We start from the raw sequence: 12,853 nt of genomic DNA, 5'->3' as shown, positions 1-12,853 counted from the left end.
CCGTGAAACAAGCTCCCATTCCTCGGTAGCCTCCATTCTGCTTTCTGTCTCTACGCATTTGACTGCGTTAATTTCTTCCTGTAAACGGAATCCTTCACTACTTGTCCTTTGGCGACTGGCTTATTTCACTAGCATATTTCACTGGCTTATTTCATTAGCATAATGGCCTCATGTTTCATCCATGTTGTAGCATATGTCAAAATTTCTTTTCTTTGTTAAGACTGAATAATACCCCATTGTATGCATATATACCCCATATTAAACAATTCCTTCATCCCTCAGTGGACACTTGGGTTGCATCCATACATTGGCACCATTGTGAATACTGCTGATATAAACATGGGCTTACAAACATCTCTTCAAGACCCTGGTTTCAGTTCTTTTGGGTATACACCCAGAAATAAAGTTGCTGGATCATACGGTAACTTGTGTTTAATTTTTTGAGGAATCCCAATGCTGTTTTCCATAATGGCCGCACCATTTTACATTCCCACGCACAGTGGCCACAGTTCCAGTTTCTTCACATTGTTGGCGACACTTTTATTTCTTATTGTGTTGTTTTTGCTAGTAGCCATGCTAATGGGCAAGAAGTGGCATTTCACTGGGGTTTTGATTCTCATTTCCCCAGTGATTAGGGACATTGAGCTTGTTTTCATATGCTTATTAGCCGTCTGAGTATCTTCTTTGGAGACGGTCTGTTCTCGTCCTTTGCCCATTATTGAAGTGGTTGGTTTTGTTTTGTTTTTTTCCTTCATTTTTTTAATGTTTATTTATTTTTGAGAGAGAGAGAGGCTGAGTATGAGCAGGGGAGAGGAGGTGAGAAATAGTCATTTTGGACAACGGGGAAGGAAGATTCCAGGGTAAGGTAGAACAGCTGGGCAGGATTGAGGGAGTCTTTTGAGACTCACATGCCTACACCGAAAGTGTGACCGGTTAGCACAGATGTGTCCTTCTGTCCAGCTACATTCCCCGGCTCTGGGTAAAACAAAACAAAACAAAACAAACCCAAAAGCCAAAGAATGAAAAGAAAAAAACCAAACAGGTAGACTGGTAAACAGCTGGGCTTCCCGAGGTTGGGGTGTGGCGGGGCCGTGAACAGAGAACAAGACAGCTGGGGATTTCAGGCTCGGAGCCAAGGAGTCGAAGCTGGATCAGGGCAAAATGACGACACGAGGAAGGTGATGGATAGATTTAAGATCGACGGCTTAGAAGTTCTGGAAGAGTAAGATGCGTGCTGGAGCATGCGTATCAGGAATATGAGTTGGAAAGAGCCGTAGTCACAGATTGGGGAAATTAGTCAAGGCTTCACAGGTACTCAAGTTGTCAGTGACACCGAGGTCAAGGGTGACGGCGTCCGGTGGAGGCGTTGATCATTGAGGGTGCTCTCCGGCCTTATTTCCCCCAATACTTCTTATTTCTTATGTCTGCCGTGATGTTCCCACGAAACCCTCCAACCTTGGCTCCTGTTTCTTCCACCTACCCGCCATCTGCCCTATTCCTCATGGTGGAGATCCCACTGACCCACAAAGTTGGCAAAGAACACGGAAGCAGGAAAATGTACTTTTTTTTTTTTTTTTTTTCAAAGATACTGTCCTCCACCTGCCAAGCTCAGCTCACGTACTGCTTTAGTTCGGAGTCCTTCTGCTCCCCTCCCACCCGTACCTGTTGTGACCTTTCCCTCCCGGAAACGAGGAAACCCAGTGCTTTGGAATGATTTGCTGGGACACCTGACCTGAGCACTTTGTCTTTAATTAGAGCAACTCATCTGGGCAAATTGCCGCCCAGCGATGATTAACGAAGATATTTCATTCGAAAGTGTGGCTTTTTTAGAATAGCGTTTCCTACATTACAGTGTTTGATACCTTTTTCACATTTTTTTTTTTTACCATCTGTAGCCACCTGTCATCATTAGTTGCTTAATAGATTTATTTAAATGACTACTTTTAAAAACTCTTTTTTTTTTGGTTTATTTATTTATTTTAAGAGAGAGAGCTGGGGAGGGGCAAAGAGAGGGAGACAGAATCCCAAGCAGGCTCCATGCTACAGGTGCAGAGCCTATCAGGGGACTCGAACTCACAAACCGTGAGATCATGACGTGAACCCAAGTCAAGAGTCAGATGATTAATCGACTGAGCCACCCAGGTGCCCCTAAATGACTACTTTTTAAACTTGAAACGGGGCGCCTGGGTGGCTCAGTCAGCAAGCGTCCGACTTCAGCTCAGGTCATGATCTCACGGTTCGTGAGTTCGAGCCCTGTACCAGGCTCTGTGCTGACAGCTCACAGCCTGGAGCCTGCTTCGGGTTCTGTGTCTCCCTCTCTCTCTGCCCCTCCCCCACTCATGCTCTGTCTCTCTCTCAAAAATAAACATTTAAAAAAATTAAAAAAAATAAACTTGAAAAAGATTTATTTTCAAAAGAACCTTTGTAGAAAGAGCATGTATTTGGATATAAGTATGTAAATAAATGGGGCACCGGGAACCTCTTGCCAAGTATAATCTGAAAAAACATGGAATGCCAAAAAAACAGCATTAGTAAACTAGCTGGGTAGAATGGGATGCCGAAGACTGGGGGCCTGAGGTTGGCTCTCTTACAGGAGCAGCTCGTCGTGTGCTGGAGAGACAATACAACGTACAGGTGTCAACCTGAGACTCTCTCTCTGACCTAATGAAAAAGACTGAAAGGGAGTTGACCCAACAGAAATGTGCAGGTACGTTCTCCAAAGACATGTGCCAGAATGTCCATAGCCTTGTGTTCTAGTTTCCAAAAGCCTGGAAACCACTCAAATGCCCATTCAGAATATCATGGATAAATCACGTATGATGTAATCCCAGAATAGGATTCTATGCAGCAATGAAAATCACCAGTCTACAGCCACAGGCAGCCACGGGGATGAATCTCATAAACACAATGTTTGTTTGTTTGTTTTTCTTTCCTTTCCTTTTTTTTAAATTTAAATTTTAGTTATCATACAATGCAATATTGCGTTTAGGAGGAGAATTCAGTGATTCATCACTTACGTACAACACCCAGTGCTCATCCCAACAAGTGCCCTCCTGAATGCCCATCACCCATCTAGACCATCCTCCACCCATGTCCCTCCATCAAATCTGGGTTTGTTCTCTACAGTTAAGAGTCTTGTGATTTGTTTCCCTCTTCTTCCCCCCACTTTCCATATGTTCATCTGTTTGTTTCTTAAATTCCACATGAGTGAAATCATGTGGAATTTACCCTTCTCTGGCTTATTTTGCTTAGCATAATTCATTCTAGCTCTATCCATGTCATTGCAAATGGCAAAATGTCATTCTCTTTGATGGCTGAGTAATATTCATATATACACGCGCGCACGCATGTGTGTGTGTGTGTGTGTGTGTGTGTGTGTGTATATTCATGTCTTCTGCCCATTTCTTTACTGGGTTGTTTGTGTTTTGGGTGTTGAGTTAGACAAGTTCTTTATAGATTTTGGATACTAACCCTTTATCGGATGTGTCATTTGCGAGTATCTTCTCCCATGCCATAGGCTGCCTTTTAGTTTTGTTGATTGTTTCCTTTACTGTGCAGAAGCTTTTTATCTTGATGAAGTCCCGATAGTTCCCTTACCTTCAGTGACTTAAACACAGTGTTTTAAATGACTCCCTGTCGCACCCCCAGTGCCCGGAGGTGGGGGGGTGGGGGTGTCTGGCACATCATAGTCCCTTGGCAAATATTTATTGAGTGTATGGTCTCGTTTGATCCTCATACAACACAATGAGACTGGTGGGACAGGAATCAGAATTTCTAGTTACAGATGAGGAACCTGAGACTCAGAGGAGCCAAGTGGTTTATTCAAGGTCATCCAGAGCATGGCCACTGCATTGGGATGCCTGCTCTGTAAACGGGTTAGTTCTCCATCATCCTCAGTTACATAGCTCTTCCCCTAGCTTTTTAACACAAATAACATATTTCAGTTTCTTTTGTTGTTGTTAAATCATCTTCTGAGGCCCAACTTGGAGATGTTTATTTCCATTATGAGATATTTTGGACCGGGCTTTGAAAGGGAAAGGGCCAGAAGGCTGTGCTTTCAGAGAAAGGGGTGTAGGGTGGGGGAGAAAGCTCACTGGGGAGATTTATGTCAAAGAATTACAGCGAACTGTCATTCTGTCTGAGTAAGCGTGGCGAGGAACAGGAAGGGCGAAAACAGGATGTCGTGGTAGCACGTGGACTTCATGGAATGTCAGATGAACAGATGGGCCTGAGCTGTCCTGGGAACTGTCAAAGGAATAAGCTCGAGGAGGCTTTGGAGAAATCCCTGCACAAGCGCAGGTGACCTGGGCTGGAGACACGTGCTTCTTGTAGGTCAGAAAGGATTCTTAGTGAAGTACACAAAGGCAAAGCAGTGGTATCTTCTGTCTAAGCTACGACTCTGCAGTCAGTCCAGATTCAGGCCGGAAGGAAGTAGGGTTCCGGGGATTGAGGGGGGACACATTTATTGAGACATGGATTTCACTTAAAGGTTAGATTTGTTTTTTTTTAATTTCAAGAACCCAAAACAACTAAGTGTATCCTTTTAAATGCCAATCATGTTTACTGGGGAAAGAATTTTTTAAAGGGCCAGAGGGCCCCCACAATGACGGGGGCGGGGGGGGGTGTGAAATGAACAACGGTGTTTGAGGGCAAACAGGGACGCGTGAGCCAAAAATAGGAAAAGGCAAGGTCTTGTTGAATACTTCTTTTCGGTTGAAAAACTGTTGACTATTTCAAGTAAGCCTTGCGGAAGACTGACAAATTGGTTTCCGCAAATAAAAACAACTCTGAGTTTTGATGATAAACTCATTTTGAAAAGATGACAAAAAAAAAAAAAGCATTGCATGGATTCCGCGAGTGGTCATAGGAAACACATTTATTAAAAGCGAGCGGAGAGGCTGATCCGTCAGGAGATATAAACTGAGTCAATGAGGACACAGACTTCTGCAGAGGCTTTGAAAAATGTATTTGGAGTTTCCGCTTTAGGAACCATAGCACAGAAGGAATTTAGCACAGCCCTACTGCAACGAAACGCCCAGATGCTAGATGAATTACATACCGGGATTGCAGACGTCAAGTGCAAGCAGACGTCAAGTGCATTGCTGAGCTTGCCGGAGAACGAGGGAAATGTACAAGCCGCCCGTTGTTCCTGGGTGCAGAGCAGGGTGTGGAGGGTGAGTCGTCAGGAGTGTGGCGTGTGCCAATTACTAAGCTACTGTTTCTTCATCCCGGAGCCACGCCTCTCGATGCTGCTTCGTAGCATCGGGACCGGCCGTCTGCAGCCCCGGTTTCTCCCTGGGCGGCTGGCTCTCCACCGTCTGTCAGCTGGAGGCACTAAAAAGAGACTGAGGCCGAAGCCGGGGAAGGGATTTGCTGCTTCCTGTTGGCTCCCTCTTTTGTTAGTGTCACCCTTGCAACGGTTCTTCGCTGCAGCGGTGGCAGCTGATGGGTCACCGTTGGCTTCAGTGTCCGATTTTTCCTCAGTCTCCCGGAACGAGCCTCCCCTGTCCTGTGTCGGGCATGCCAGCACCACCCGGATAGCATTGCTGCTGAGTCTGAGCCCCTGAGCTCTGTAGAGCTTCCCCTCCGTCTCCTGCCACACTCAGTCTTGTCTTTACGTTCCCCCAAGCCACGCTGGGGTGACGGTTGCTTTCTGAAGTTACTCTGTATTACGTCTGTGTGTCCCCCTTGAGCTTGTTAGTCAAAGCCATTTCCCTATATTAAATGATTTATTACAATAACTGATGTGGGTTCTCATATCCGACTGGACCGTGATGAAACAGGTCTAAAATGATTTGCTATACTGCTGGTGGGAATGCAAACTGGTGCAGCCACTCTGGAAAACAGTATGGAGGTTCCTCAAAAAATTAAAAATAGAACTCCCCGGGGACCCAGCAATTGCACTACTGGGTATTTATCCAAAGGATACCAAAATGCTGACTCAAAGAGGCACATGCACCCCAATGTTTATAGCAGCGCTATCGACAGTTGCCAAATTGTGGAAAGAGCCCAAATGTCCCTCGACTGATGTGGTATCGGGACCCCCCTCCCTCCCCCCCCCCCGGTGGCTCAGTCGGCTAAGTGTCTAACTCTCGATTTCGACTCAGGTCATGATCTCACAGTTCATGAGTTCGTCTCATGCGGATAGCGTAGAGCCTACTTGGGATTCTCTCTCTAAAAAAGAAAAAAAAAAGAAGATGTGGTCTATATATACAACGGAATATTACTTGGCGATCAAGAAGAATGGAATCTTGCCATTTGCAACAATGTCGATGGAACTAGAGTGTATTATGCTAAGCGAAGTAAGTCAGAAAGAGGTAAATATAGTATGATTTCACTCATGTGGAATTTAAGAAACAAAACAGATGAACACAGGGGAAGGGAAGGAAACGATAAGGTAAAAACAGAGAGGGAGGCAAACCATAAGAGCCTCTTTGATACAGAGAACAAACTGAGGGTTGATGGGGGTGGGGGTGGGTGGGGAGTGAGCTGGATGGGGGATGGGCATTCGAAGAGCACTTGGGATGAGCACAGAGTGTTATATGTCAGTGATGAACCACTGAATTCTACTCCTGAGACCAATATTTCACGGTATGTTAACTAACTTAAATTTATAAGTAAAATTAAAAAATAAAATGATTTGCTATAATGTAATATGAAGAATATGATTACCATCAGGCCTTTAATCCGATACTGAGAGATGCCCTGAGAAAGGGATTAGGTGACCTGGAGCTAGAAATTTCCAGGCAAACAAGTGATGGCTTTTGCTAGAGACTTGATACTCACAGAATGCTTTTAGCGGGATGTACCTGGGCCCTCCAGGATCGCTTGTAGCAACAACACAGCAAACAAACGACCCCCACCCCTTGGAATCTGTGATTTATGGGCATAGCTCCCTGGAAAATGTCACACAGGCTGTGTCGCCATCTGGGGAGGGATGTGCCATGACTGAAACGTCTTTCTTCTGTGTAAGCGTTGGAGCTGCAGGTAGTTTTTAGAGACCTTATCTGCCAACGTGGGTACGTACGTGTCCTGGCCCAGACCTCCACGCTTGAGTTGTGCCCAGCAGCTATGTGTGTGCTTGACGTTGTTACAACCCTTGACGCTGGGTGAGAGCTCCCATTTAGGATGAGTCTGACCTGACAGTTGGTCCTTTGTGTTCTTACAGAAGAAATTTCTCAGAATGTTACCGGGGCTTTGTCAAAATATGATGAAGGTGTGTGATACAGGTCTTAGGGGATCCGAGGGACGAGAGCGGTGAAGGGCATCCCCAGGGCAGTGGTTAGAGGACCCCAGGACGTGAGGGCTGCCAGTCCACACTGGAGAAGTGTAACTCAAAAGACTGATTGGTAGAGAGCTGTTTTCAGCAAGATACCTTCCGGCTTTAGACTGGGAGAACTTGGCCAGATTTCTTTGGGTACTTGGTTTGCCTGGATCTCACACGAACACAGCCCTTGCTTTCCTCTCCGCACCCCCAATGTGAGACACAAAACATAAAACTTGTAGAAGAATAGCTATTTGATCTCGAATCTCAAGACAATAGCTAACTACAAAATGAAACTTATATTCAGTGACATTAAAATTAAAAACCGTTCACCGAAAGTAGCGCAAAGAAATGAAAAGATAATCTACACGATATGTGCACGTGTGTGTGTGTGTGTGTGTGTTTGAGAGTGTGGTATTTGTGACACATGTACACAAAGATTATTGCCCCCAGTACTAGAACTATATATTTACATCTTAAAAAAATGTTTTAACGTTCACTTATTTTTGAGAGAGAGAGACAGAACACGAGCAGAGGAAGGGCAGAGAGAGAGACAGAGACAGAGACAGAGAGAGCAAGAGGGAGACACAGAATCCGAAGCAGGTGCCAGGCTCTGAGCAGTCAGCACAGAGTCCGACGCGGGGCTCGAACTCATGAACCGTGAGATCATGACCTGAGCCGAAGTCGGATGCTTAACTGACTGAGCCACCCAGGCATCCTATGTTTGTATCTTTATATAAAAATATATAAAGACCTCTCACAAATCAATAAGCAAAACACAAAGAACCGAATGGGAAGATGGACAAGAGGCATGAACAGGCATTTCGCAGAAGAGGAAATGAGACGGAAAATAAACCCATGGAAAGATACTCTTTCCACCTTCTGGAAACCAGTGGAAATAAAAACCCTGGTGAGATATTTTACCTCCACCAAATAGGCAAAAATCACGAAGTCCTCAACTAAAAGGTCGAGGGAAGCGTACAACAGGAGGACAGGTGGTAAACCCGTTTGGGAAACACTTGGACCTTACCTCGCAAAGCTGAAAACATGCTTACCTTAGAGGTTAGCAGCTGTGCCCCTGGGGCCGAAAGCTGGGCATGTCTTGAAGTGGAAAATGGGGATATGTTCATCTTCTGGCCGTCAAAGTTGTCGGTCTGAGCTGGTCCTCTGGTTCGCAGGCTGATGGTCTCCCCAGGCAGCAACCAGCCTCGTCCTTTCTTCCTTCAGAATTCTGCCCCTGCGGTAAATATAATTTTCTATGCGTACAACGATATGAGTAACTTTGGGAAGGTCTGCCCAGAAAATATTCATAGAATACTCACGGAAGCATTGTTTAACCCAGGAATGACACAAAGACCAGTAACAGGCAACTAAATGGCTTTAGTATATTGTGATACAGGCTTTCACTGGAATCCTACACAGTGGTGAAAATGAGCCAACTGGAGCCACACCCATTACCGGAGATGACTTTTATTATTTTTTTAATTTTTTTATTTTTTATTTATTTATTTTTTTTTTTGGGACAGAGAGAGACAGAGCATGAACGGGGGAGGGGCAGAGAGAGAGGGAGACACAGAATCGGAAACAGGCTCCAGGCTCCGAGCCATCAGCCCAGAGCCTGACGCGGGGCTCGAACTCACGGACCGCGAGATCGTGACCTGGCTGAAGTCGGACGCTTAACCGACTGCGCCACCCAGGCGCCCCCGGAGATGACTTTTAAAACACGGTGTGAGGGGCGCCTGGGTGGCTCAGTCGATTGAGCGGCCGACCTCAGTTCAGGTCATGATCTTGCGGTCTGTGGGTTCGAGCCCCGCGTCCGGCTCTGTGCTGACAGCTCGGAGCCTGGAGCCTGCTTCAGATTCGTGTCTCCCTCTCTCTCTGCCTCTCCCCCGCTGACACACTGTCTTTCTCTCCCTCTCAAAAATAAATAAACATTAAAAAAATTAAAAAAAATTCCCTTTATGTAAAGTGTAAAAATGTTCACAACTTGCAATGTTGTTTAGGGTCGTATGCGCATGTAGTAAAATGATAAACTTGTATTTATAATGGTCATGGTAACTTTGTGGGCATGCTGGGAACTTCCAGGAGGTGTTGGTATTTATGATTCTGTGTCTCAAGCTGAAGGGTGAGTAAATGAGCTTTTAAAGAACAATTCTGTCAATGGAGTCTGCTTAAGATTCTCTCTCTCCCTCTCTCTGCCCCTCCTTCACTTGTGCACACTCTCTCTCGTTCAAAAATACATATATACGTACATAAACAAACCCATTCATGGGCGCCTGGGTGGCTTAGTCGGTTGAGTGTCTGACTTCGGCTCAGGTCATGGTCTCGCAGTTTGTGAGTTCGAGACCCACATTGGGCTCATTGCTGTCAGCATGGAGCCCACTTTGGATCCTCTGTCCCCCTCTCTCTCCTCCTTCCCACTTGTGCTTTCTCTCTCTCTCAAAAATAAATAAACATTAAAAAAATTAAAAAAATTCTTTATAGCATATGTTCATACATCATATATGTGTATATACACACGTATACATTATATATATAATCTTAGAGCATATGTATATACATATATCCATACTTACATATTATGTATATTATCTAAGACATATGATATTCTTATTATATACTTGTATATATATGTACATATATTTTATATATGTATATATAAAAGCTCTCTATCCTTTTGATTGTAATAAATATTCCATAAATACGTAATATTTTAAGAGTATAAAAATGTAGATATGTAAAATCTCATTTTCGTAAAAAATCTATCTACCTATTTCATTAATTCAAAGGCACACTTTTGCCTCCCATGTTTTAACACCTCTGGAATTAGAAAGTATCTTTTTTTTTCAAGTGTATTTATTTATTTTGAGAGAGAGAGACAGAGCGACAGAAAGAAAGAGAATCCCAAGCAGGCTCCACACTGTCAGTGCGGAGCCCGACTTGAGGCTCCATCTCCCAAACTGTGAGATCATGACCTGAGCCGAAATCAAGAGTCAGCTGCTTAACCTGTTGAGTCACGCCGGCACCCCAGGAAGTATCTTAAAATTGTACTGATCAAGTGGCAGTTAGGCTACAGTTATCGTCATGTGTTCTCGTTTCTAACTATTGATACTGCTGTGAATGATGTGCATCATTGATTCTGTGTCCTTTGATTTTAAACATCATTTAAAGTGTCTTTTCAAAGATTGCATCATGATTTGGCAATAAAACAGAGGTAGTGTGTATTCAGAAAGTCCCAGGAACCTGGCAGCAAGAAATACCTGACGTATCAGGGAGGCAGATGCCGTGTTGGGGGAAAAATACCTGTGATTTCATCTTTTCTTGCAAAGTAACCACCAAGTTCCGTGTGAAACGAGAAAGGAAGATATCCCAGAGCAGGTGAGGCTGTTCCATCCTGTTCCTGAGCTATGTGCAAAGGATTATGTGATGCATTCCCAGGCACACAGCTAACGGTGGGAGGAAATCATCAATCCCTTTCATTTCAAAGCAACAAGTGGGTATGACGGATTCATGCTTCTGGTGAGACTATGATGAGTGTCATACTCTCAGTTTATTCTTTCTTAGTATATAAAGTAATGATGATGCATTTTATAGTCAATAGCATCTTAGATTTCATGAAATATGGCATATGAGTTTTATATGTACGTAAAAAGAAAAGTGTGGAGGAATTGTGTATCAATCAAAGTAATAACATATCTGACTTGTGGGCTTACGAGTGGTTTGGTTGTTTTTTTTTTTTCCATCTCTGCCTCCTGTTTTTTAAAATGTTTATTTATTTTTGAGAGGCGCGGGAGGGAGAGAGAGAGAGAGAGAGAAAAAGTGCAAGTGGAGAGGGGCAGAGAAAGAGGGAGAGAATCCCAAGCAGGCTCCGTTTGAGGGGCTCGATGCCACAAACCATGAGATCATGACCTTAGCTGAAATTAAGAGTTGGAGACTTAACTGACTGAGCCACCCAGGTGCCCCTGCTTGGTTTCGTTTTTAATTTTTTCCACAACCAAGACATTACTTTTAGAACAAAAATGCTACTATTTAACAAAATTCAGGTTTTATATCATTTGTTTAAAAAGGTCAAGCATACAACTAAGAGGGAGCGAGGACGCTCCAGCCTACGTGTGTCCGCGGGTCACCTGGCTCCTGCCACAGCAGACGGTCACGGCCACACTTGTGGATGCTGACGAGGCTCACGGCATCTCGGTTCCAGTCCCAGCAACACGTAGTGTGTGTGTCCTTAGAAGTCAGTGATACAACCTGAGTGTCGCCTCTCCTTGCCATAGAACAGGGGGGCCGATATCATATCTTCACAGGGCTAAGAACCGAGTGGAGTTTTCAGTTTTGAACCTCATCAGTTTCCGTGGATGTTGAATTACGTTTCTGGGTGTGCAGGTGTGTGTGTGCGCGTTGGGGTGAGGAAACAGGGGTTTTAGGTTTAGTAACTTCTGGGTTAAATAAACTAACCTAATTTCTTGGAAATTTATGTGCGCTGCTGATACATCCAGTGAACTTTCCAGAAGGGCCGCAGGGTGAGGAAGCCTCTCCTGGAACTAGTGCTTTGTGTGATGTGAAGCTATTGAAACAGTTATCGCCTCCAGGAACTTTCTGGAAAGTTGACCTGGTGGTAAAGATGGCACCCATCATGGCCTCCAGTTCTCCCTGCTCGTCAGCTTCTAGAATGTTCTCTTCTCTAGGTTCTAACCTTGCTGAAAACTCGCCTTATACTTAAAAGAAAGCAAATAACGACCTCTTCCTCTGGTCTGTCAGGAGTTAGTCCTTCATCTGGCTTCCCTCTTCCCCCTGCCGGGTCCTGTGCCTGGACAGCAATCTCTGTGCAGCACAGCTGTTTCACTGATGTCACCCTTCAACACCTGGGTTCAGACTCGAATCCCTGGTGCCAGGCCTGGTGCAGGAGCTTGTCAGATACATATTCCCCAGCACGGTGGCTTCGATGGGAAGACAGGCCCTCGATTTCCTTCGCCTCAAGGAGGTGTCAGCGGATGGTGAAGAACGCCTTATTCTTGACTTCATCATAATGATGGCTAAGCAGTAATTCGGGGAAATGTAAAGTGCTCTTGCACATAGGATGAATAGAAGACACGAAAATCACAGAAAGCAAGCAAACCTTTCGGCATTTGAGTTCGAATCGTCAACCGCCAGTCTCAAATCGGTTAGTAGGTTGACCAGTCGCTCGATGTCTGGGCTCCACTACAGGATGGTCCTGAGGTCGGTGGGCCTGCTGTCGAATTCCATCAGTGGCCCCCTCCCACGGGGCCTGGCACGGAGAACCCCGACCTGGGGGTTAGGAGAGTTGAGTCCCAACTTTGCCACCAACCCACTTTGAGATCTCGCCGGGAAGAGGAACACTAGATAGCCATTCCTAATTGGGGTGCTTAGGGCAGGACATCGTTAGTAGGTTGTAGTCTTTAAAAAGCCTAGGTGGTGGTGGTGGGGGGTGGGGGCATAACGTGCAGAGGCCTCAAGTAGGCAGGGAAGGACTGTGGTCATGCACGACCAGCGTTAGCTCAAGAGGAATTAGCCACATCACTTTCCACCAGGGGATTTTTCTGCCCCTTCGGGAAGTCTTGCTGGCTTATT

General features: G+C 45.1%; 1 long non-coding RNA gene across 1 annotated transcript; it reads right to left on the bottom strand.

The window, feature by feature from the left end:
* Positions 1–4,814: 4,814 nt before the first annotated feature.
* Positions 4,815–12,221, bottom strand: LOC122238116. Its single transcript, XR_006217078.1, has 3 exons — positions 11,720–12,221; positions 8,320–8,501; positions 4,815–5,345 (listed from the first exon to the last, which is right to left on the bottom strand). It is a non-coding gene; the product is annotated as an uncharacterized LOC122238116 (long non-coding RNA).
* Between the last annotated feature and the right edge of the window lie 632 nt (positions 12,222–12,853).

This window comes from Panthera tigris, chromosome B1 (genome assembly GCF_018350195.1).
Source record: "Panthera tigris isolate Pti1 chromosome B1, P.tigris_Pti1_mat1.1, whole genome shotgun sequence".
Classification (NCBI taxonomy): Eukaryota; Metazoa; Chordata; class Mammalia; order Carnivora; family Felidae; genus Panthera; species Panthera tigris.
This window is presented reverse-complemented; position numbering and strand designations above follow the sequence as displayed.